At 41.9% G+C, this 25,468-nt stretch overlaps 1 protein-coding gene across 4 annotated transcripts in view; it reads right to left on the reverse strand.

The window, feature by feature from the left end:
• Positions 1-25,236, reverse strand: part of GLIS3 (GLIS family zinc finger 3) — a 289,006-nt gene extending 263,770 nt beyond the window's left edge. The window contains exon 1 of one of the 4 annotated variants that reach the window (XM_061629198.1): positions 24,998-25,236. The gene's annotated coding sequence lies outside the window, so the exon portion shown is untranslated. Of the gene's footprint in view, positions 1-24,663; positions 24,725-24,773; positions 24,944-24,997 lie in introns of those variants that run through there. The other 3 variants (XM_061629168.1, XM_061629178.1, XM_061629159.1) reach the window with 3 other exon arrangements.
• Between the last annotated feature and the right edge of the window lie 232 nt (positions 25,237-25,468).

Raw genomic sequence — 25,468 nt, forward strand, 5'->3', positions numbered from 1 at the left:
AGACAGATTAGATAGATAGATAGATAGATAGACAGATAGACAGATAGACAGATAGACAGATAGACAGATAGATAGATAGATAGATAGATAGATAGATAGATAGATAGATAGATAGATAGATAGATAGATAGATAGATAGATAGATAGATAGATAGATAGATAGATAGATAGATAGATAGATAGATACTACAGTCTATTTAAGTCATGTGCGGTTTATATATGCAATAGTTAATGATATTGAGGAGGAGGTAACACAATGCCAGGCTAAGTTCAAGGTGCTGGTTTTGGTGAATAAGCCCTATACACAGTGGGGTGTTTTATGATGATACTCACCACTATGGAGTACCAGCACTTTTTTTTCTTTTTTTTTTGCTGTCAGTGGCAGCCATTTTGTGCTGACACTCATAGCGCTTATATCAAGGTGTGAATACCGGCACCTCATTTTTTAACAAACAAGCACTGCCTATACAGCTTGGGACCAGGATACCTGAAACATTGTCTTAACCCTTATATACCCAGTCAATCACTGCTCGGCAAGTGAGGGCCTCCTACAAATACTATCTCATCAGAAGGTCTCGCCGCACAACTTAGGAAGTGGATATTTAATGCTGTGGAATCTTCCCTTTGGAATTCCCTCCCCTTAAATATTAGATAGGCACCATCTCTGTTATCTTTTCGGCACCTATTGAAGACCTTCCTCTTTCAACAAGACTTATCCAAGTCTGCATCTGTGTTGGAATTGTTTTGAAAGATGTTTTAAATATTTTTAAAGGTTTTTTTAAAAGATGGTTTGTTTTTAAGATTTTTTTAAAATGCTATGTTTTTAAGATGTGTTACAGATGTTTTTAGACGGGGGTGACACCCAGAGCCGCCGCCCCAGGCACCACCTAGGCACCAACGAGAGCCTTCACGTGCCGCGCCGGCTGCCTTCCTCGGCTGTTAGAAGGTGGAAGCGGCAGCAGTGAGGAGGCGGGGCGCTCCAGGGCCCTGTCATTTGGCTGTGTGCACGCTATGCGCACACGATTGCTCACAGTCTCAGAAAGAAGGTGCTGCGGGCCGCACCGGGTGACACCAACCCTAGTGACGCCACTGCATAGCTTCCACTCGTTTCTGTGGGACTAGTGCAGAAGTACTTTGCAATGGATTTTGTCCTTAAAAATCTGACTCAAGGTAGTTACACATTTTAACAACAACAAAAATGAACTCTAGTAATTTTAGGATAAACCGCCACAAAAACTAACCGATTTTTTTAAAAATCACATTAAGAGTTATACTATTGTGGAACTGGATAGAAAAGAGATGTCTTGAACTTGGTCTTTTGCAACACTCATCTTAAAGACAAAACAGAAATGATGTTAAGTGAGTGGATGCAATTATTGTGAAGTGATGCAATTAATGTGCACAGCTATATGCAAATGCAAATAAAATATGATGTGAAGGGGACTTTTGCTTGGGAAAGAAAAGTAGAAGGAGGATGTTAAAAAGGAAGAACATAAATAACATTTTATAAAAGTTAACATAAAGCCTCAAACACCTGATAACTGCTGAGCTCAATCACTATGAATTAGCTTCTGGTTTTAAAATCAATTATTCAGTGTCAGAAATACTTGGCACTACAGCCCTAGTTGATATTTAGGGACTCTACCACAACCAGAATGATCAAGGGAATGGAGCGACTCCCTTACGAGGAAAGGTTGCAGCATTTGGGGCTTTTTAGTTTAGAGAAAAGGCGGGTCAGAGGAGACATGATAGAAGTGTATAAAATTATGCATGGCATTGAGAAAGTGGATAGGGAAAAGTTTTTCTCCCTCTCTCATAATACTAGAACTCATGGACATTCAAAGAAGCTGAATGTTGGAAGATTCAGGACAGACAAAAGGAAGTACTTCTTTACTCAGCGCATAGTCAAACTATGGAATTTGCTCCCACAAGATGCAGTAATGGCCACCGGCTTGGATGGCTTTAAAAGAAGATTAGACAAATTCATGGAGGACAGGGCTATCAATGGCTACTAGCCATGATGGCTGTGCTGTGCCACCCTAGTCAGAGGCAGCATGCTTCTGAAAACCAGTTGCCAGAAGCCTCAGGAGGGGAGAGTGTTCTTGCACTCGGGTCCTGCTTGCGGGCTTCCCCCAGGCACCTGGTTGGCCACTGTGAGAACAGGATGCTGGACTAGATGGGCCACTGGCCTGATCCAGCAGGCTCTTCTTATGTTCTTATGTTCTTAATTTGCTTTTGTGTGATCCATTAACCTGTAAACGCTACACGAACATCAACATCATAACTTCGGAATTGTAACTGTTTCATCTCTGCTTGATCTTGGTCAAGTTACAAACTCTCCTGATAGAGCAGGATGGCTACCATAAAAAGTACCGTTTTTTAAAAATAATAATTCTATCCTCTAATTTACCAGCGGCCATTTCTGTAAAGCAGTTGGCCAAGTGGAGTACTATGTTGATGGCATTTACACAGGACAAGAGACATTCAAGGATCATCTAGAACAGACGTTCCCAAACTCTGGTCCACGGACCACAGTGGTCTGAAGCTTCATGCTGGTGGTCCGTGGTGTTTTTGAAGAGCAGCAGTAATAGCAGTGGCTGCTGTGAAATAATCTAAGCCTGGACTTTGCATGTGACCAGGGCCACCAACAGACAGGTAGAATGGGTAAATTCTGAGGGGATGCCCTCTGCAATTTCTGTGAAATGAGCTATCTTAGCCTAGCTGCTCCAAATCCCTGCCTTTCAGTGAAGTCAGAGCTTTGGGCCTGGGTCCAGGCAGGGCAGGATTACCCATTAGGCTTAGTATGCTGAAGCCTAGGGGCCCGGAGCTCTTGGGGGCCCGCAATCTGCGGAAGCAGGACAAGAGCCACGGATTGCGGGACAAGAGCTTCCGAACCACCCGCCATCCCCCCGCTTCACTTACCTTTCTCCACTGTTTTTTGCGGTTTGCCATCAATCAAGATGGCAGCCAAGGGTTCCCTAAGGGGCTGAAGCCTCTGCTGCCATCTTGGTTGATGGCACGCATGTGTGCTACACATGCACATTGCTGCCATCAACCAAGATGGCGGCAGAGGCTTCAGCCCCTTAGGGAAAGCTTGGCTGCCACCTTGATTGATGGCAAACCTGCACACGCAGCAACAGAAAAAGTGGAAAGGTAGGTGAAGCTGGGGGAATGGGATGGGACGGGATGGCGGGCGGCTCAGAATCAGCCTAGGGGCCCTCCTCAGCTTAATCCAGCCCTGGGTCCAGGAACTCCTTGCAGCCCTGCATTCCTTCCTGCTAAACACTGGGCTCTGTCTTGGACTACCTTCAAGTCGATCCCAACTTATGGTGATCCTATGAATAGGGATTTTATTGTAAGCGGTATTCAGAGGGGCTTTACTATTGCCTCCCTCTGAGGCTAGTCATCCCCAGCTGGCTGGGGCCTGCTCAGCTTGCCACAGCTGCACAAGCCAGCCCCTTCCTTGTCCACAACTGCCAGCTGGGGGGCAACTGGGCTCCTTGGGACTATGCAGCTTGCCCACGGCTGCACAGGTGGCAGGGCATGTGACCCCTGAGCCACTCACTGTGGGGGTGATCTTTAGCTGGCCCTTGACACCCAGCAGACATGAGTGGGGATTTGAACTCACAGAATCTGGACTCCCAGCCAGGCTCTAGGTGAAGATAATTATTATCCCCCAGAATCTCACCTTTGAAATGGTTCATATATAACAAAGACTTGGATCCATAGGGAGGGGTATGTGGCGAGAGGGATTAACACACACACACACACACACACACACAAATGTGCTGTTTCCTAAAAAAAATCAGTTTGGCTGACCAGGGATCTAAGCAACTCTTTCCATCTGAAACTATAATGCACCACCACTTTGCGGATACAAGGGGTCTTGTATCTAGGATTTATAACTTACAACTGAACAAAGTACAAGCTATATGCTTAAACAGGACTCTTGGGCTCTAGCCTGATGGAAAAGAACACAAAGTAATTTGAGCTAATGTGTCTAAAATTTCTTTGCACACTAATCACAAAGAAAACTTATATAAAGCCTTTACTTTCCTTGTACCCTACCCCAGATCTCATTAAATGCATCTGTTAAAAAGGAGAACCAATTCTGTTGGAGAGTTATAAACTCTGGGCTACCTACATCCGTCCTCTACATCTGGCTGGTTTTTCCTTGGATCTAGATTTCTGAACAGAAGTTTTTAAATATAATTATATCTGCAATTACATGACTATAGATGCAGATGAAAACAATCCTTCCTCTAAACCAAGTAGACAAGAAAGATCATTATTGCCCACCCAAGAGGATTGTCCTATGGTTATCTCAGAGCTTGGAAAAGTTACTTTTTTGAACTACAACTCCCATCAGCCCCAGCCAGCATGGCCACTGGAATGGGCTGATGGGAGTTGTAGTTGAAAAAAGTAACTTTTCCAAGCTCTGGTTATCATAGCAGCTGCTAGGAAATATCATATCAAAGTAGAAGTTTTATATTTGTTTAAAAGCATTTATAAACCACTTGATATTTTAAAAATCTCTAAGTGGTGTACACAATGAACAATATAAAACCATTATCCACTAAAACAAAACTACAAGCTAAAACCAATACAACCATATCACAGCAAGTAAAACAGAAATTCAGGTGATTCAGAAGAATGAGCCAGTTGTTCTTCCCTTGTTTAATGGTATTCAAAAATCTGGGAGGCAGCCCTAATGGAAAAATAAGCTCACCCACTCCAACTTTCACAAGCCCCCCCCCCAAAAAAAACTTTTAAAAATACTGGTTACCTTTATTGATGAAACCCAATATTAAAACATGCCTTGCCAATAGCAAATGTTATTTATATACTAAGTGGATTCAGCTTTATGTCAGGATACTTTCCTGTTTGTCTTGCATCTACCTGCTGACATTTGACAATTCCTTGAAGTTACTGGACCAGACTAGGGTTGCCAGATCTCCAGTTTTTGTCCGGACACTCCAGTTTTTGGGGGTCGTCTCTGGGTTTCCAGATGAGTCACCTTAATCTCCAGACTACTAGCTTTCATTAAAAAAAAATAAGTTCTAGGTGGTCTGATTCAAAAGATATAATCCAAAATTTCAACAGCTACCCTCGCAACTTCTGTTAGTGCCAGCTGCTCTAATCCCTGCCTTTTCAGGTTTTTAGCCAATAAGTGAAGTCAGAGTTGTTGTGATTGACAAGATTTGTTGACCCACAGGAAATATCTAAACCCCATTTCAAGTTCTGAGAACAGTTTCCTTTTCCTGCTTGTCTCACATCAGGAATTCAGTAAATATTTAGCTTTCAGCAGCATAAAGAGTACTTTACCTGCATAGGATGGGGACTTGCTTCTGAGTAAACATGCATCGGATTGCACTACAACAGAAGATCACAGCAGAAACTTGGTGGGCATACACAGTAAACAATTTTAATTCTAATTCTAATAAAAGTGTATATGCAAGTTTTTTTAACTACTTGCAAAAGTGGCATATTATTTTATCTTTCAAATAATTCTTGAACAGAAGTTTTAAAAAATGTGCATGCTGCAGTGTTATACTTTTCTAATTAAGGAGTCAAATAAGTTTAAATTTTAGTGGACTGTTGAAGAGGGCAGTTTATTTGTCTTATTCATAATCTGTTTTGAAAACTTTCCCAATATGAAGCTTTTTTGGGAGTAAAGCTGCAATGCTAATTCCACATACCTGGGAGTTAACCCCCTTGAATTCAGTAGGACTTACTTTTGAGCAGACATGGTTAGGATTGTGCTGAAAATCAATGGGACTTTTGAATGAACATAGAAAAGGATGGTGTTGTAAACCTTTCTCTCCCCCTCCAATCCTTTTTTTTTTTAGCAGTTAGGCAGGGCTTACTTTTATGTCACTGCTTTTATCTGGCAGGAAATTAATACTTTAAAAAATGTTCTGCGCAGAGCTTGGAAGATTACTTTAAAAAAGTAATAAATTACAGTTACAATTACATGGCCCAAAAAAGTAGTAATTACCGTTGCGATACAGTTGCTCTGAAAGTAACTAATTACTTTACTTTTTCTCAAAAGTAATCACTACAATTACATTTCAGTTACTTTTTTAAAAAAATGCCTACAAGGTGCTGGCCTTGGCTGCTGCACATCTAAGTAGCCTAAAACAACATTAAAAATAAACACACACATCCAGAGGTAGTAGAATAATGATTTTTATTCATAAGATAGCAATGGTGGTCTCTCTGCTGGTAAGGGAGGTGGGGAGGGAGGCAGAGGCCACTACTCAGACCTTTGCACGTCAAACCAAGTGCAACCCCCCCTCAGCCAGAAAGCATAATCTCTCTCACTTAACCACCTCCCAGACCCTGCCTTGCCACCAACTAAGGAACACTCACCCAAGCAAACATTTTCCCCTGAGATACAAAAATTAAAAAATATTGCAAATGTAGCACAGTAGCCAGAGAGGGTGGTGGAGACCACTTTGTGTGCCAAGCACAAACACAGTATTCACACACACACATTGTCATCTTTCGCCTCCACAGTTCTTTATCACCATTCTGCTGCTGCCTCCTTCTCCTCCTTTATCCATGTTCTTGCCCTCCAGCTCCTTTTTTCCTTCACTCCATTCTTCGCCACCACCATCCATTGTTTCTAAACAATTGTTTTCTCCACTCCACCCCATCTCTCCACCTCTTCCCTCATTGCGAGAATATAGGAACTCCATGCAACTGAAACCTTAAGCAAGAGTATTCAGTCATGACATGCCAAACTAAGTTCACCATATGGTCTGAATTGTCAAAGTACTTCCCTGAAAAACTTCTTTGCTCATTCAGTAATTGTTCCTGGACAGAGATAGCCTGGCCATTGTCATCCATGTTCTGGTAACCTCCAGGTTAGATGATTGTAGTACATTCTAGATGGGACTGCCGTTGGAGATAGTTAACAGGCCTCCATTGAAACAAAATGCAGTAGCCAAAAGGTTGATTGGCACAATTTAAGTAAGGTGAATACAACCCCCTCCTGAAAATTTTGGAGATATTTCTCCCCCCCCCGATCTTTCCAGAGGGTTTTATTTTGCTCCCAGTCACCCAAGTGTTCAGAAGTGTTCAGGCCACACTATGTAATATAGATTGAATGTGCATATACAGGAGGCAGAGCCCTGAGAATGAACTGAAGCACTTAAAACTGTAGATACTTTAAAAAAAAATTACACCCTGCATCAGAAAAAGCACAGCAAAGTACAGGCTAAACTGAACATCTCCCCTTATGTTCTACTTTTCTTGATGCAGATTTTTTTTAAAGTGGGAAAGCATTAAAATATATAACCCACCTGCAGTTTAAAGTGGTACGGTCCGCTATACTAACTTTGCCTATGCCACTTTTTTCTATTATATATACAGATCTGGCCAATGTTTATGCTACCATTGTATTCATTTTGTTCTTATATTCACCATAACATTCTATTCTGTAAGCTTGTGTCTCGAACAAAGTACATTATAAACCCTTACCATACTTTATATTAAGGTTAAGAAAGGGATTATATAATAGTAGTGAGTGCTGCACCATGTTTTTATGAAAGTGGATTTTTGGCACAAAAGCTATTATTTGCCAACAGAGGGGAGAAATATACCACAAACCCTGCTGATCATTGCCTCCTTTAAAGGGGCCTCTGCTTTTTTAAAAGAGGTGTTGCACAGAGGGATCCTCATCCATTCCCTTATCTCTACAAAACTCAAACCTAGAGAAGGAGAGGGATGTGCTGCTTTCTGTGCATTGTCTCCTTTAAAGTGACAACTGTTCATGTGGTCTATGTGCATTCACCTTCCACCTGCAACATTCAGCTTCTAGCTGGAAGGGAAATGTCTTTGTATGATGCAAACATATAATATACATGTCCAGGCTTTCCCTTACTGTGTGATTCATACATCTTTTAAAAATTAAACACATTGTTCACCTTCCTATGTAGCATGAGTACGTTATTTAGACCAGGAACAGCCAACATGGTGCCTTCCAGGTGATTTCTATGACATCTCCCACAATCATTGAGCATGCTGGCTGGGTCTGATGGGAGCTGTAGTCCACAACAGCTAGAGGGCACCACATTGGTTACCCATGACTTAGACTATCCTAATCTGATAAGCCAGGGCAAACATTTCAAGTTATGGACAGGTTATGGACAACCACCATTTCACTTGCATCACATCACTTGCCAGTGAATATAGGATTTTGGTGATGGTGCAACTGTTACAACCCTGAAGATTTTTGCAGAAAGATTAGATTTGCTGATTATTTCTGCCCAAGGAGTAAATGAGTTGTTCTTGTTCCACCCAGTAAAAGGCAGTGATGTGCCAATGGAGTTAATTGCCATCACTGTTAGATTTAATGCTCTTTAACAGTGTCATGAAATATGGCTATTATGGAAGATGATGAAATCACACAATATTTTAGTAATGGTAATGAAAAAAAAGTAAATTGAATACAACTGATACCTAGTGATGTGACCATTTAAGTGAATTGTGAATATTAAGCAGTTCAACATTGCAGGGCGATAAAAACCAAAATAATTTGTTTAAAATTATTGCTGCCCAAGCAACTGCTAATTTGAACTGTTCTAATAAAGTGAATAACATATGGCACAGGGTTTAGCTGGAGTTGTGATCAGCATGATTTATTTCTCATTGCTGATCCAAAGTAGCAGCCTGTGTAGTTTGCAGGTTGGTGACATTTAGTGTCAAATTAGACGCAACACCATTCACACAATTGTGAATGGCTTTTATAAAGCAAACTGCAAGTGTGAGCCCCCAATCCAGATTGGGACCTTGGTGCTGCGGGGGCAGGGGGTGGGGCTTTAATCCTTTAGTCCCTGTTGCAATCCCAATCTGGATAGCAGGTCCCATGCTTGCACTTTATTTGTAAAAAGACATTCACGCAATTAGGAGTTTTGTGAATGGCACAGTGCCTGCTTTGTCCTTTATTTAGTACAGATGCTTAGGTTCTGTATTTCACTGTCTCTAAACATACTGTGAAGCTGATTTATCAGAAAACCTATTCAGGAAAATAACTCTGACCCAACCATAGCAGGATAGGTGGGGGGGTTGGGGGTGTAAGACTCATGATTGGGTCACTTGATTGTAAGATCACAGTTTACCACTTTGCAGAATACTTTTGAAATACAGAGTGAGCCATGAAGTGGTAAGCTATAGTCTCTCATGGCTTCAAAGCGAGCGGCAGCAAGAGAGCGCGGGTGGGGGCATTAGGACGAGTGAGGGAGTGTGCGAGCGGCGAGAAGAGAGCACGGGTGGGGGCATTAGGACAAGTGAAGGAGTGTGTGAGTGGGGGTGGCTGAGCAAGTGGGGGCAAGAGAGCAGGGGTGGGGGCAAAAGGACGAGTGAGGGAGTGTGTGAGTGGCGGCAAGAGAGTGTGGGTGGGGGCATTAGGACAAGTGAGCAAGTGAGCAAGAGGCAGCAAGAGAGCATGGGTGGGGGCATTAGGACAAGTGAGGGAGTGTGCAAGTGGGGGTGGCTGAGCAAGTGGGGGCAAGAGAGCAGGGGTGGGGACGGTAGGATGAGTGAGGGAGGGAGTGAGTGGGGGAGTGGCAGGGCCAGTGTGGTAGCAGGCAAGTGGTGGTGGGGAGGGCAAGTGATCCGGAGCGAGTCCAGAGCTCCTCACCTCCATTCTGCTGCTGCCTCCTCCTCCTTCATGCTTGCCCTCAAGCTTTCTCCCTCCACTCCTTTCTTCACCACTGTCCACAATTTTTTTCTCTCTCTCTCCACTCCACACCATCCAGCTCCCCACCTCCTCCCTCATGACCTCCTGACACAGAGCACGAGGGAAGAGCGAAGCTGCGCAGAAGCCTAGTATGAGGCATGTCTTTCATTCACCAATCACAACAGCAGACAACTTCCCCTACTTTCCCCCCAAGTAACGTCCCAAAGTAACGCCAGAAATATTACAAATGCAGCTGAAAAGTAATGAAATTACCACTCATTCTGTTACAAGCAAAATGTAATGAAGTTACCCACTCGTTACTCAAAAAAGTAATAAATTACAAGTAACTCGTTATTTCTAACAAGTTACTTCCAAGCTCTGGTTCTGCAATGGCTAACTGGTTTTGACAATAAACTTTTTTACATCTCCAGTGTGTATGTATATGGAATCTTTCCAAGAACCCTGTGAGGTAGAGTTGGAAACCAAGGCAGTTCACAACAAGAAATAAAGCCATTTAAAATCTATTAACCATAAAACAAATATAAAACAGTTGCAAAACAGCTTAAAGTGGCATGATTCTGAATTTTGGATTGGGTGAGTGAAGTTCCTTATCACTGAACTGTAGTCCTGTGCATGCTTCTCTGTCTGAGTAAGCCCCATTCAATACTAGAAGCTGTTTAACATAGGACCTCATAAGGTCTGTTGTATTGTTCTATGGTCCTATTCTTAATGTTTTAAATTGTCTTAGTATTTTAAGTGTATGTTTCATGGTTTTAATGTTATGAATAGTTTAATTCTATTTTAATTGTATATTTTTGTATGTTTTTTACCTATGTGTGGTTTTTATTTGTAAGCCGCCCTGAGTTCCAGTTTTGGGAAAAGGGCGGGCTAAAAATAAAGAGTAATAATAATAACAATAACAATAACAATAACAATAATAATAATAATAATACATGGGGACTTACTTCTGAGTAAACATGCATAGGATTGCACTATAAATATCTTTACAGGTTGTGTAAATAATAAGCATGTTTGACAGTGATGCTTATATAAATATTTCTTCATACCGTGTCTTGATATGTATTTGATTTCACACTATGGTTGTAAATTATTATTTACAAATTATTATTTCCTCTACATTTTAAGTGTGCCCTTCTTCCTTGGGGTGCTCATGTTCCCCCTCTCTTGTTTTCACTCTGAGGGACAGATTAGGCTGAGAGATGGTGAGTAGCTCATTTGTCACCCAGTAAATTTTGTAGCTTATTTCCATTGTAAAATTTAATTAAAATGATTTATATGTAGGCAAAGTTTATGAAGTAATGCAGACCCACATAATACATTTAAAGCACATCCAACTCGTATTTAAAGCGCATGACTTCCTCCAAAGAATACTGGAAAGTATAGTTTCCCCCTCACAGTTATAGTTCCCATCACCCTTAACAAACAACAGTTCCCATGATTCTGTGGTGGGATTCATGTGCTTCAAATGTATGCTGAATTTACTTTAAATGCATGGTGTGGATCTGCCCTAGTAAGCTGTGCATTCATTAGTGAATTGAAGAGAACAATTTTAAAAGATACTTCTTTAAACAGAACTGTAGCTCAGTGGTAGGGCACATGCTGGAGAGGAATCCTGGAGAGCCAATGCTAGTCCATGTCATCAGTACTGAGCTAGATGGTATTAAATGGCCTGTCTCGGTATAAAGCAGATCCCTTTGTGCCTAAAAGAGGGAAAAGACCCAAGGGCCACAGTGACTCCAAAATTTATTTTTGTATTTTATTTACAACATTTATATACTGCTTTACTGTTAAAAAAAATCAAAGCAGTTTATAGAAGGAATGAAAACAATAAAATTATTGGCAAAACAGTTAAAGACAGATATTTAAAAACATTCAAAATAATAAAACCAAGAATGAGTTAAAAACAGATAAAAAACATAATAGCTTCTACATGCCTGGGTAGGCTAGCCTAAACAAAATATTTTTATTACGTGCTAAAATGAGTACAATGAAGCACCTGCCTAATGTAAATAGTCAGAGAGTTTCAAAGCATAGGTACAGCCACACTAAAAGATCGATTTCTTACAAGAGCAGAACAAGTACTATGTGGAACCCATAACATGGAAACCACACCTTGAACTTGGCCTGGTAGTAAATCAGCAATCAGTGCAGATTTTGGAGCAGAGGCATTATGTGCTGATAGGGTCCAGGGCTGGTGCCAGAGGGAGGCCAGGTAGTCCCTGGTCGAGCACCCCTGAAGGGCCCTCCTTAGGGTGGGTGGGTAGTGCTCCATTCCATGACCTGTGGAAGTGTCAGCTCCCAACCCTGCCGTGTATTGCAGAGAGAGAGCTCCCAGGCACACCCCCTACTACCGTGCAGGTTCACAATGCATGCCTGCACACTCCACCTACCTTTTCCTTGAAGTAAATGTTGGCTGCGGTGCAGGTGCATGCCTGCCATCAACAAATATGGTGCCCAAGGCTTCCCTAAGGGGCTGATGCTCCTGCTGCCATGTTGGTTTATGGCAGACATTCACTTCAAGTAGGTGAGGCATGGGGCAGAGTGGTGCCCAAGGGCCCTGGCATGCCTGGGGCTGGCCCTGATAGGATCTCACTCATGTCAGCAATCGTGCCACAGCATTCTGCACTAACTGCAGCCCCCAGGTCAGGTTGTGCTGCATGGGGATTTATGTGACTTTGGCTGACTGGAAGCCAGGATTTTTTTAGTTTTGGTTAGGAACACTGACTGGTTGTGGGATGCTGAGTTTTTTCATAGGAATCTTGTTGTGGTTGGTATGGCATTGTATTTAGGAAATCATCACTGTCTTTTGTTTATCTTGTTCTATTTGCATTTCATTTACCTCTGACCTTACTCCCTTACATCCATATAAGCAACAACAGTGGTTCTATGTGGTCAGCTCAACCCCCTTAAACCCACTGATGATGCACCTTGTTATTTGCATTATGGATTTTTTCTTGCCCAATAGTGGTCAAAGAGAATTCATATACTGAGAAGTGTGGCTTCAATTCCTGTTGTTCCCAAGCTACTGCCTGTGAAGGTAGACCAAACCATGTGTGTTTTCTCTCTGTCAATTATTACTCACTGGAATTGGGTTGGCTATCAAAGAGAGTTTATAGCACCCCACAGTGTAGTCAGGAAAGAGTAGAGAATCTTCTTAACCCTTATTCATTCCTCAAACCTATCTCTACAGTGAAGGGTCAAGTCTATAAAGAAGTTTGTAGCAGCCACATTAAAAGGCAGGCAGGGCATTCCAGGCAGGGATTGCCATCCCTTCTTTGATATGGATCCCTAATCAAGCCTTACCAAAAGCACAATCCTAACAATATCTACTCAGAAGTAAGTCCTGTTGAGTTCTATGGAGCTTACTCCCTTTGTAAGTGTGTTTAGAATTGCAGCCTTCAGGGGCATCCATCTTTACTCCTGAGTGCTCCCATCTAACATCTCCCAACACTAGGCTTTCTTCCTACAATAGCCTTGTGATGACTGGACTGGCCTGAGGGCACATAAACCCTTCTTGCCAGAAGCAAGTAGGCTAGATTAAATGTTCCTTACCCAGGCTGTCTAAGCAGGTGAGAAGGAATGATCCTGTCACTTCAGCTGGACCTGGAAACACTCTCATTTAGCTAAGATTTCTATCTTAATTTCCAATCAAAGAATTTATTTTTGTTTGAGTGGTATGCTCCAAGCAACTGTGGTTAATGCTTAATATATTGTGCTTAATGACATCACTAGGTCCCACCCCCATGATATCACTAGGATACACCCCCATAACATCACTAAGGCCAACCCCTGAAATCTCAGAGTTTGGGATTCTTCTGACCTGGCAACCCTAGACCAGACACACTTCTGAATACATTTGTTTTGAATATTTTGACCTACTCAGAGTTGCTCTTCTCCAGCTTTCCCATTTCACTTATATTTTTTACAACATTGTTTTTAGGGTATGGTTTTTGTTGTATTCTTTTTTTCAAAAAAGAAGAAAACTTGTTCATTTTCAAAAAATTCAGTGGGTGATATCTAACCCTGCACAAGCATCACTCCCCTTCCTCTGTTCCCCTCCCTTCCGGAGCTCCTGCACAACCCCAAGTCTGTGCAGGAGGCTACAGGGGACAGGAGGGGAAAAGGAAGTTCTGTTACATGAGCAGAAATCTTTCCACATACAGATGGGCATGGGCCCTACAGCCAGGTTGGGGCAAATGGGTGCACCGCCCCCTTCTAGAGCTGTGCTTCCCCCCACCTGATTTTTTTTCAATTGTCTTTTTAATTTATGATATGACAGAAAATGATTGCCTTCATTTAAATAACTGCTTGTTTTAAGGCAGGGGAAATTTAAGAATAGAAGCCTCTGAAAAAATCAGTGAATGAGGAAAACCTCATCTGGAACAGTCCCCAAAAGTCTGCTCACTCAGTACTTTCCCTGACTGATGGTAGATTTTTCATTATCACAATCATCGTATAATTACTTAAGTTATCCTGGAAACAACAGCCTGTATAGTAACATGACTTGAAGAGTTAAATATTAGAACTTTGTATTATGGGCTACAATTAGACTCCACTCCTTGGACTTTCTTTTGCTCTGCTTTTCTGCTTCAGTTGTGTTCTCTACCCAGCCTGCAATAAAGAAGCATGTTTCTTTGTCTGCAGTAATAAATAAGAGTTTGTTTATTCTACAGTTATTATAATGAGTAGAACAGGATTGGGTGCTTATTACTACAGGATGAAAGAAAGCGATAACTTAAAGTGATCTGGAAAATTGTCTACCCTAAGTTGCCCTTTACTCTTTTAAAGCACACACTATATTCACAATAATAGTGGCTATTTTTTCTTGTTTTTCTTGAATACTTGATGGCAAAGGATGAAAACAGCCCTAGAGGAATAGAAACACTGCTGTGTGCACACTACCATTAGCTGGCTGGCCACCTAGGCTGTAACAGACCTAATTTTTTAATTTTTCCAGTGTGTGCAGTTCAGTACGAAACCTTTCTGGGCAGAAAAATTAACCCTGCAACTAGTAAAAATAATACTAATTGCTTTCCATAATTATTTTCCAAACGCTTACTTAGCTCTTTATATAACAGCTAATTAGTTTCCCTTGATTGCCCAACAGGAAGGAAAATCTAAAGGTCAGGAAAAAGACTAGAAGCTGGGACCCTCAAAGCAGAGTTAACACCTTTTGGTATTTGGTATTATTGCCATCTTTTTTTTCCATGAAACAAAAAATATGCCAATCATTTAATTCCTGGTGTTCATACTAAATTTTCTGTTAAACTGATGTTTACATAGCTCATTATGAAAGTTAACACACTGTCTGCATGGAGAAGGAGTGTCAGGTAGTCATACAACCTTATTGCATATAGCCAAAGGGCGTTACTATGGAGGAGGAGTGAAGAGGAAGGTCATCGCCTTTCCCATCCCCTGGCCTGGCCCTCACATCCTCTCCACCAGTGAGTAACTGGTGGGGTAACTGGCTGGCACTGTGCACCTCCCTCCCAAAATGCCCCATCTAGAAATGCAGCTGCCCCACTTAACAAGGAAGGCTGGCTACAGGGCTGATGGGCACCATTGGATGTCACCCAATAAAAATAGTTTATTTAATCCTCGCAGAGACTGACATTTGACATTACCAATATACTGAGTTGTCAGCACAAAAGTGCATAAATTTTACAATTTGAACCCACAAAAGAATATAAAATAACCCCCAGTTAGGTTTATATAGTCAGATTAAGTGTACAACTAGTGCTAGATTAAAATATGAGTTGGCCCCCTCTCTCAGAAACCATTTTGGGCCCTGGAATATGTATGACTCATCCTGCAAATAATCACGCAAAGACAGAAAAGTGGAGTAGAAAAACTTTTCCTCAATGCATTATTTTTATCTTAGAGTTGGCAAACTGGCTGGAATGAAGTGCACCTACTAACTTCGTTGGAGTTATTTCCAATAGCACTTTCGTAGAGGTTTGTTGGCAAAATGCGACAATGGAGATGCTTTTCACTGTTATGGTATCCATAGATATTAGGGTTGCCAGGTCAGATGCATCCCAAAACCTGAGATTTTAGGGGCGGGCCCGAGTGATGTCATGGGGTGGGCCCAAGTGATGTCATGGGGCGGGCCCAAGTGATGTCATTAAGCATGATACATTAAGCATCAATCACAGTTGCTTGGAGCATACAATTAAAAAAAAATCTGACTGGAAATTAAGCTAGACATCTTAGCTAAAAAATGGAGCCTGGGTAGGGAACATTTAATCTAGCTTTCGGCAAGAAGGGTTTAAGTGCCTTCAGGCCAGGCCAGTCACCAGAAGGTCACTGTAGGAAGAAAGGAGCCTAGTGTTGTGGAGATGTTAGATGGGAGCATTCGGGAGTAAAGATGGATGCCCCTGAAGGCTGCAATTCTAAACACATGTACTAAAGGACTAAGTCCACATAGAACTCAACAGGACTTACTTCTGAGTAGATATAGTTTGGATTGTGCTGTTGGTAAAGCTTGACTAGGGATGCTCTGCAAAGAAATCTATATCGAAGCAGGGTTGGCAATCCCCTGCCTGGAATGCCCTGCCCTTATCTTTTAATGTGGCTGCTCCAAACTTCTTTACAGATTTGACCCTTCACTTCAGAAAGAGGTCTGAGAAATGAGTAAGAGTAAGAAGATTCTCTACCCTTTCTGTCTGCATAGATGCCTTCATCCTTCCCCCTGCACCCAGCAGAAGCTCTGGGCCAGGCGGAACGCAGTGGCATCTCATAGAGGACACCCTCCCCTTTCATGGGGTGTATGATTTGTCCTGTCCCAGAGCAGATTTTGGGGTGGGCACCCCCAGTTACTTATTTTTCCTGTATGTCTTTTTCTGCTTTGATTTTGTATAGATGCCCTCTTCTGTGCCCTGTGCCCAGCAGAAGCTCTGGGCCAGGCGGAACACAGTGGCATCTCGTAGAGGACACCCTCCCCTTTCCTGGAGTATATGATTTGTCCTGTCCCAGAGCAGATTTTGGGGTGGGCACCCCCAGTTACTTATTTTTTTCTATGTGTTTATGTCCATTTTGATTTTGCATAGATGCCCTTCTCCGTGCCCTGTGCCCAGCAGAAGCTCTGGGCCAGGTGGGACACAGTGGCATCTCATAGAGAACACCCTCCCCTTTCCTGGGGTATATTATTTGTCCTGTCCCAGAGCGGATTTTGGGGTGGGCACCCCCAGTTACTTATTTTTTCCTGTATGTTTTGGTCTGCTTTGATTTTGCATAGATGTCCTTGTCCGTGCCCTGCGCCCAGCAGAAGCTCTGGGCCAGGTGGGAAGCAGTGGCATCTCGTAGAGGACACCCTCCCCTTTCCTGGGATATATGATTTCGGGGTTCAGAGACATGTTAAGTTTGGTTTGAAGTTGCTGTAGTTGTCAACTCTTCTTTTTTTAGTGTTTTGAACTTTCAAGCAAATTAGGAACTGGGAACTAGGAACCAACTTCAGCGATGTATCAATTAAATAGATTAAACAGTCATGGGGGGCAGCTGATGTTTTGGTGTATATCTCGGGAACCAGACCACCTAGAAACTTAATTTTTTAAAAAATTGAAGCTGAGAGTCCGGAGATTAAGGGATGCTAGCCGGAGAGCCAGAGGGGCCCCCAAAAAACCGGAGACTCCGGCTGAAAACTGGAGACCTGGTAACTCTAATAGATATGTATGTGCATGTGTATTAAGGATGGGATCAGTGGGCCAGTGCCAGTTTGAGAGCATTCTGTCAACCTAGCAGGCTGTTATCTGTTCAAGTTTGTTCTGTGTTTTCTGGCCACTGCTTTTACTGATCCTTTTTTCCCTCACAAAAAAATTGATACTAGTATCATTTAAATGAAACATTGATGATTTTAAAGGAAATGTTGATATTTTGAAAGAAAATATCATTAGAAAGATTTATAAACAAACGGAAATACTGAAAAATTATCATTTTAATATTGATATTTTAGAGGCAGGTTTTTCTTTAAAAATCCATTCTCAAAAATAGCTGTAGAAAATTACTACATAAAAATCCAGTCCACAACCATAGAGAATAAGTGAATTAATGGAAAATCTGGTACCAAATTTGAATTGGGTGAAATTCTAGCACATGTATGCATAGAGAACACCACATATACCAAAAAGCTCTAGTGCATAAAATGTACCACTTTAATACATAAAATCCTAAATCATCCGCCATGGGCCTAGCATTAGCAGTAAAGGCTTCCAGATACACTTGAGCCCCTGCATTCTTATTCTTTTTAAGGTAAACACCAAGACCAAAGCCACAGAAACAAGCACATTACCACTCTAGCTTTTACTTTTCCTCCTCCATTTGGATATCATCATGGCATTACTCATCAAGACAACACATCATGATCGTGCGTCTGTCTTGGTATGCAACAATTCCACTAGCCTTACTATCTTTATTCACAGATACCCTGAATTTCCCTTTTGATTCTTTCCCTTCTGACTCAGGGAAATGGCTCTAGTAAAGACTGAGGCTACATGACTGACTCACATTGCTCAGAGATCCTAATTCAGAAGGACTCATGTGTTGGCATGTCTAGAACAAACTCCAGAGGCGTAGCCATGTAACTCTCACAGCAAAAATAAACATTATTGGTTGCATTTTTAAATTGCCCTTCATCCTGTAGGATTCCAGGGCAGTTTACAAAATAACATTCCATCTACATTAGAAACAATAATTCAAACTACAAATATTAACATACCAATAAAAATATCCTATTGTTACATCACTTTGCAGCAACAACATAATACAAGCTCTTGGGCCTCAAATGTCCCGTCTCCCAAATGCCAGAAGGAAAAGATGGGCCTTTAACTGATGTCACAAGACAATAAATGAGGGGGACAGCCAGATCTCCAAGGGAAGGGACCTCCACATCTGGAGTGCTGCCACAGAGAAGGCCCCATTTTGTGTCACTGTACGGCAATAAATGCCTGCTGGCAAGATGTGCAAGGCCTCTCTGCAGAGCTCAAAGCCTCAGGCTGGCATCTTGAGAAAGATGCTCCTTCAAGTATTTTGGTGCCAAATCATTCAGGGCTTTATACACAGTTAACACCCTGATTTGGGCCAAGTAGCATATACACAGCTAGCACTGCTCTTTAAGAATCAGTATAGTATAATCCAATTTTGCTGCACTGTTCAAAAGTCTGATGGTCACATTCTATATAAGCTGCATATTTCAGACTGTCTTTGGGGTAACCCTATGTAGAGTACATTGTAATAGTCTAATTGGGATGGATTACTGTGGCCAGGCTATCCTAGTCCAGGAACAGCCAGAGCTGGTGAATTACCCAGGCTGGAGACAGGCTCTCCTTGCCACTGAAACCACCTGTGCCTCAAATGGCAGCACTAGCTCCAGGAATACCCCTCCAAAGGGAGTGCACCCCATTCAAAACAAGCTGTCTTTCCAGATCCCAAACTCATCAGCACCTCTGTCTTATTGGGATTCAGTCTCAATTTAATGCAACAGAAGCTTTTGTGGTCCAAAGCACAGTATTAGATGCATGAAATGTTGGTAGATATAAATGTACAAATACGCACACACAAATAAAGAGATAAAAACCTGTAAACAGTAGGGTGAAAAAGCCATGAAATGCAAAAGTTACAATCAGGGAATTTCTGTTCAAATTTTGAATATATACAAGATAAACAGTAACAACTTATAACAGAAATAAATGGTGATAACACAATCTTCCTAGCTGTTCTGAGTTAATTTACCAACTTGTGGTGGGAAAGAAAACCTTTGTCTTGATTGAAGGTGTTTTCAGACAGGGGCTTAATATCACAGGCTATTTAAGCATTGCAAATGGGATGTTGGCAACAACGATTTCCCACCACCACCGCCTTTTTGGATTTTCCATAGAAAGGGTAAATTCAGATTAAATGGGAGAAATATATGCACTGGCATTTTTATGCCAAAGACATTATGTGAATGCTAAAAAAAACCAAAAAAACTCTTGCATGAGCTGCTCTGATTCCCACAAGTAAAAACCCATCTGGAAGCACCCTGAGCCCTAAATGAACATCAAAATTACTGCATCAATCTGATTGAACTATAATTTGTAAATACTTTGATTCTATTAATTACTATTATAGACCTGTACTTTTGAAAAGGAGGACATTAACTTTTTACCTACAGGACTAGCAGCAGACAAAGGAATAATTTCAAAAACCAAAACCCCAAATTATGAAATGATGTTCTTGATGAGGTGCGCCTGGCGCCAACACTGTTACCTTTCGGCTCCAGGTCAAGAGTTTCCTCTTCTCCCATGCATTTTAGCATGTGTTTTTAAATTGTTGTTAAATTGTGTTTTTAAATTGTTTTTTGTGTTTATAATTTGTGTATTTGTTTTTATTGTTTTTAATTGCTGTAAACCGACCAGAGAGCTTCGGCTATGGGGCGGTATATAAATGTAATAAATTAATAAATAAAACAAGATTTACAACAACTCAGAATCAAGGCTGCAAGACAATGAGTTATATTTATGAATTAAGAAAAGTAGAATCATAGAATAGTAGATTTGGAAGGGGCCTAGAAGGCCATCAAGTACAACCCCCTGCTTGATGTAGGAATCCAACTTAAAGCATGCCCAATGGGTGGCTGTCCAGATGCCTGTTGAATGTTGGAGAGCCACCCCCTCCCTAGGTAGTTGTATTGTCATGCTATGCTAACAGTTAGGAAGTTTTTTCTGATGTTCAGTCAAAATCTGACTTCCTGTAACTTGACTCCATTATTCCATGTCCTGCACTCTAGGATGATCAAGAAGAGATCCTGGCCCTTCTCTGTGTGATAACCTTTCAAGTACTTGAAGAGTGCTATCGTATCTCCCCTCAGCCTTCTCTTCTCAAGGCTAAACATGCCTAGTTATTTCAGTCTGTCCTCATAGAGCTTTGTTTCCAGTCCCCTGATCATCCTCATTACCCTTCTCTGAACCTGTTCCAGTTTGTCTGCATCCTTCTTAAAGTGCTGTGTCCAGAACTAGGCACAGTACTCAAGATGAGGCATAACCAGTGCCGAATAGAAGGGAACTAGTATTTTATGCGATTTGGGAACTTTACTTCTGTTAATGCAGCTTAAAATAGCATTTGCCTTTTTTGAAGAAGTAGCTCTCTTCTTCAGGTTTGCAGAGACTTACAGTCAGAAATCCCCCTCAGTTTGCCCATGTGTTTAATATTCTGCCATGGGAGAGTAAAATAAGAATAAGGGGAGGTAGGTCTATTAGTCTGTTGCAGCAAAAAAACAACAAAGAGCCATGTGGCAACTTGAAGATTAACAAATGTATTATCATTATTTCACCCACAAAAGTTTATGCATAATAAATTTAGATTGGTGATAGTATCATAAACTTTATGACATAGATAGGTCTGCAGTAGAGCAAAAGGTCCCAGGTTCAATCTTCAGTTTTAAAAGGATCAGGAAGAAGTGATGTGAAAGTCCTTTCTCTCACTGAAACCTTGGAGAGTTGCTGCCTGTCTAAGTAGTAAATACTGGGCTAGATAAAACAAGTAGTATGATCTCGTATGAGGGGGTTCCTAATGGGTGGAGGCAAATATAAGCTAGAAGTTCTTGCAACACTGAGCAAGATGCTGACTACTGTCTTCCAGTGATTGGTTTCTATGAAGAGAGGCTCAGATGCTTAGGTCTGTAAAAAAGCTGTACTGAAAAGCCCAGCCTCCTCATCTCAGATATGTGTATGAACTGGCCATGGTGCTCTGTGCTAGAGAGAAAAACTTTGCACATACTCAGAAGTATTCTCCTAAATGTTACTTCACATGTTCTAGGAGAGTAGAAACAAGTTCTGAGGATGAGCCTGGGTGATCCTAAACACTGATGCCTGAGAGACCAACTTTGCATCAGTGTAGTCCATGAGCGACCATCAATGTAGGCAGTCAGTGACACCATTATTTCTAAGAGGTTTGAAGATTATTTCTAAGTCAAATGTGACACTATGTAAAGGCCACCACATTAAACTAGTTCTCCATGAAGCATCTACCATTCCTATCTGATCTTTCTTTTATTACACTAACAATATACATGTTTAAAGGCCAAACTAGAAATGACGTGGGAAATCTGTGATTAGAATCTTTAAATAAAAAAAAAAAGTAGCCACGTGCAATTACTCCAAGGAAGTGGTGCTCTGGGAGAAGGGTTTTAACCTTTTCCTCTCATTTCCTTTTCACAGTATTAATCCATCCCCAGCTGCTATTAGGTGCAAAAGAGGGAAAAGACAGGGACAGCATCGGAACCTGGATTTTATTTTTCTAATAGAAGCTTTAATGAGAAGGGGATTTACATCATAGGAAGGGCATGCGACACTCTTTCACAGAGTGCCACTTTCCTGATCTTCAAATCAGGGATGTGTAGGGCTGCTAACAAACAATAAAGTAATAGATACTAATCTGATTTCCCATGGGTACATTGGCCCAGATAGCTCTGCACAGATAACAAAAATTGGTGGTTTTAAAATGTCCAAGTTTCACAACTGACTTTGTTCCTCTTAAAAGTATCACTTATTGGCTCATATATTACATGGAGAGGTGATTGTCATGTCCAGTTCAAATGTAAACCATTCTCCCATGATCAGCCATTCACATCCTGTATGAATAATGCTGAAATTCACTCAAACCACATACCAGGATCTCAATGCTTGACTTATGGAATAAAAAGAAGGAAGGTTCTTAATGAAACAACAAATTCTACCTCTTTTCAGTATCAGTCAAATTCAGTCCCCTCATAGGAAGCTGCCTTATTCTGAGTCACACTGTTGGTCCATCTAGCTCCATTGTCTACACTGACTGACCTTTGCTCTCCAGAGTTCCTCCAAGAGAGAGGAATCTCTCCCAGTCATACTTGGAGATGCTGGGGATTAAATCTGGGATCTCTGCACGCAAAACAGATGTTCTGTTGCTGGCTCTGGCCTTTTCTCCAAAGGTAGTAGCAAAGGTAGTAGCCACAAAAACTTAGGTGGCTAGTCTAATTCTGTAATTTGTACGCTGCAGTATCCCACATTTTCTTTGAGACCACTGACACAGTAAGTATGCATATGATGCAAACTTCAGATGTTGGTAGTGCAACATGGGAGCCAACCATAAGGACTTGACAAAAACACTGCAAAGGTTACATTTGAAGTAGTCATCAACATTTGCCTCTGGTTACATGATGGGGCAAACACTAACCTATCCTCTCTACTGTCCTTGGTTTCTGAGCCATTCTATGCCTAAGGTAATGACTAGGCTACAAAGTACAATGGGCACTTCCATTGTTGCTATTTTTATGTGGGATTCAGTCACATACCAGCAAATTCAGGATATGCAATTGAAACTAATTTGGTGCTCTTGCACAACAAACCTGCTTCCCCCAAAACTGGACTTTTCGTGATAAGGTCAGTGAAAGGAAAATGCATTAATGCATTTAATGCATTGACGTGTGGGATAACAATGGTTTGATGCAGCATCATATAACCTCCCTGCACACAAATCAGAATGAATGCTCAATAAATAGCCATTGCCTCTAACTTCCATACAAACGTTGTGCAAACAAATTGGGATGAATGCTCAGTAAACAGGTCATCTGGAAGTGATCAATGTTAAGGCTTCAGTCCTAAGCATGTACTGGGGAGAAATCTCATTGACCTCATTAGCACTTACTTTTGGGTAAACATGCTTTGGATTGTGCTTTAGCATGTGACCTCCACTGCTGCAAACATTTGTTTGAAACTGAAACCACAGTGGCCTTTCCTGGAAAGGAAATGAGTGCTTCATCATTCAGATCCCACTGCCTTCTTAACACAAATAACTGTCTTTGTAGAGAGTGCCACAATCAGAACATCCTTGCTTGGGAGGAACTGAGTGTGAACCTTCTCCAGTTCTAAAAATATTCACATGGTTCAAAGTAAGCCTGGTATCCATGCACTCTGATGTGGAAGATATTTCTGAAATCCAAATTGTTGGGGAGCGGAGAAGTTTCATATGAGAGAACGGCACTCTGAATATGCTCAAATACACTCTCGCTTGATATTACTTTAAATGTTTGAAGATTATCAAATTTGAAATTAAGCTTTGGATGTACAAAACTATTCCTTGCAAGAGAAGTAGGATTAAAACAGTTGAATCCCTTGTGTTCACTGCTGCATGTGCCAAGAGGAGTTGTGGGAAGAGGAAAGCTATAGCAGCACTCTTCTACAATTTGCAATCCTAACATCTACCTAAGCATGCAAAACCATAACAAGATAGGCTTGTAAATTACCTACCTCGCTGTAGATTTTCACACTATTTAGGGTTCAGGGCCTGTCTAAAGTGGGAAATATACCTGCTTTATAACCTCAAGGTTGCTGATCCTGGAGGGCTTTTTTTCCTTTCCCTATTTTATTTACAGCATTTCACTGTAGAAAGACTGCCCAGGCTTGTCTGATAGTACTGAATATAGTGGAGACCAGGAAGATCAAACACACAAGAAGAAGGCTACTACTAGTCAATTTCCTAATTTTCAAGTGCATGTAACAAACCCAGTGCTCAGCTCCAGTAAAAACAAAGCAAACGCGGAGGGGAGAACTCAAACGGACGACTATATCTAACCCAGATTAATCATCAACATGATAACAAATCTCCCGAAGGGAATATTTGTCTCAACTTTTTTCAGACATTGTTCTCTCCCCTCCCATTTCCCCAGCAGGCTTTGAAAAACTTGAGAGATTTTTTAAAAAAAAACGAGAGAAGAAAGAGAGCGAGATTTGGGGATCAATCCAAAAGGAATCTAACGAAAGTTTGGGGCAGGAGGTGGGGAATAAAATAAATTAAAATGTAAGACCGAGGAAAAGAGGATGCAAAGAATAGGGCTAAATTGCTCAAAGGGAGATTGAGAATAAAGCATTCCTATTTTCGCTGAAGCTCTGGCAGTGATTCCAGGCTAAGACATACAACTGGGTGTCAGATACTCCAAACGCGCTCACCGTTTTCAGACATCTGTACATGTTGCAACCCGCACATAAAGGAAGTGGTCGTTCCGTGTATCTGTACAGCGAAAGGAAAAGAAGGCTCTGCAAATAGTGCTTACACCTACCTCCTTTCCCTTATGCTTTCCCCAAGGCTTACAGCTAGCACGACAAACTATCGTTTTGTTTTGTTGACTAAAACTTTCACGCGCTTCCTGACGATCGCTGGTTGACAGTTAAACGCCCCCTTCCCGTCGGCTTCAGACGCTCAGAAACGCCGTAGCCGCAGCCGGACGCCGGGCCGCCCTGGAGAGGCTTTGTCCCCATCCCCTCCTCCCTCGAAGATACGTACTCTCTCTTATGCCATCGCTCGCTCCCTCTCTCTTCTCAGGTCCCTTCCTCTCACTCGGGAGCTGCTCTGTGACGAAGGCGCAGACGCTCTCCCCGCTGTCCTGCAAAATGCCCCTGTTAAGGAGTGCCGCCGCCGCCGCTAAAGTGTGCCTTCCAAGCGGAGCGCCCAAGTCCTCAGGCTTCTCCTGCTGCTGTGCCAGCCGTGGTGGCCATTCCGACAGGCGTCCCCTTGCTGTGGTGCGCTGTCACTCAGAGCCCGCTTTTCTCGCTTTCTTTTGTGCCTGCAAGCAAAGTTCCTATGGCAGCATCCACTTAGCCAGGTAACCAGGTTTCCCACAACAAAACTCCAGGTGCATATTCCTTTGGCCAAGCACAGCGCCCCCGCCCCACCTCTCTCTCTCTCTCTCTCTCTCTCAGACGCAAGAATGACAGCAGCCAGTACTTGCAGGGTTGGGGGGGAGGACTTGCGGAT

Source organism: Rhineura floridana, chromosome 1, assembly GCF_030035675.1.
Source record: "Rhineura floridana isolate rRhiFlo1 chromosome 1, rRhiFlo1.hap2, whole genome shotgun sequence".
Lineage (NCBI taxonomy): Eukaryota > Metazoa > Chordata > Lepidosauria > Squamata > Rhineuridae > Rhineura > Rhineura floridana.